Genomic DNA, 1,195 nt, shown 5'->3' with positions numbered 1-1,195 from the left:
TAACAGATTAGATACATTTATTGACAAACATAAAATCCTCTCTGATTGCCAATACGGTTTTAGGTCGAACCGATCGACATCTTTGGCCATTACCGACCTGATGGAGGACATTACAAGTGCTATGGATGAGAAGAAATACATGATGGGGATATTTATTGACCTAAAAAAAGCATTTGACACAATCAATCATGAATTATTAATGGACAAGTTAGAAAAATATGGGATCAGAGGAATGGTTCTGAAATGGATTAGAAGTTATTTGACACAGAGGTGTCAATTTGTGAAGTTGGGTGAATACCAATCGAGTGAGCTGGATATTGTATGTGGAGTGCCTCAGGGTTCTGTTTTGGGACCTAAATATTATACATTATATCATATAATAACAGATTAGATACATTTATTGACAAACATAAAATCCACTTTGTAACACTTTGTAATAATTCTTTAGTATACAAAAGCTCACTTCAACCATTGTATACATTATATATTATACATTAATGATATATGCAAGGTTTCTGATTTAGTGAAAGTGGTTTTGTTTGCTGATGACACTACCATATGGGCATTGGGTGAAAACCTACAGCAACTCTCTGGACGGGTTTCACAGGAACTTGAGAAGATAAAGAAATGGTGTGACAGTAATATACTATCTCTGAATTTGGATAAAACTAAATTTATGGTATTTGGGAATCGTAGACTAGATAATGAACTTCAATTGAAAATTGGGGGAGCTAATATAGAACGAGTATATGAAATTAAATTTCTAGGTGTCATAGTTGATGACAAATTCTCCTGGAAATCTCATATCAGATATGTTCAGCACAAAATAGCAAAAAATATATCGATATTGGCAAGGGTTAGATATATTTTGGATGGGAAAGCACTACGCATTTTGTATTCTTCATTGATTTTACCATACTTAGAGTATGGCGTTGAAAACTGGGGAAACACATACAAAAGCTCACTTCAACCATTGTATATATTACAAAAAAGAGCGATAAGAATTGTGCATAAGATGGAGTATAGGGATCACACCAATGTAGCTTTCATACAGTCTAAATTGTTAAAATGTTTTGATTTAGTGGGATATAAGACTGCTGTGTTTATGTATAAAGCCAGGAACAATTTATTACCTGGTGGAATTCAAAAACTATTTAATGAAAGGGAAGGGGGATACAATTTAAGGGGTCAATTA

At 33.4% G+C, this 1,195-nt stretch overlaps 1 protein-coding gene across 1 annotated transcript in view; it reads left to right on the top strand.

Moving 5' to 3' along the window:
- Positions 1–1,195, top strand: part of LOC109968517 (piezo-type mechanosensitive ion channel component 2) — a 26,930-nt gene that overhangs the window by 24,397 nt on the left and 1,338 nt on the right. The gene's annotated exons all lie outside the window — the stretch shown is intronic.

Source organism: Monopterus albus, unplaced genomic scaffold (assembly GCF_001952655.1).
Source record: "Monopterus albus unplaced genomic scaffold, M_albus_1.0 scaffold6.1, whole genome shotgun sequence".
Taxonomy (NCBI): domain Eukaryota; kingdom Metazoa; phylum Chordata; class Actinopteri; order Synbranchiformes; family Synbranchidae; genus Monopterus; species Monopterus albus.
This window is presented reverse-complemented; position numbering and strand designations above follow the sequence as displayed.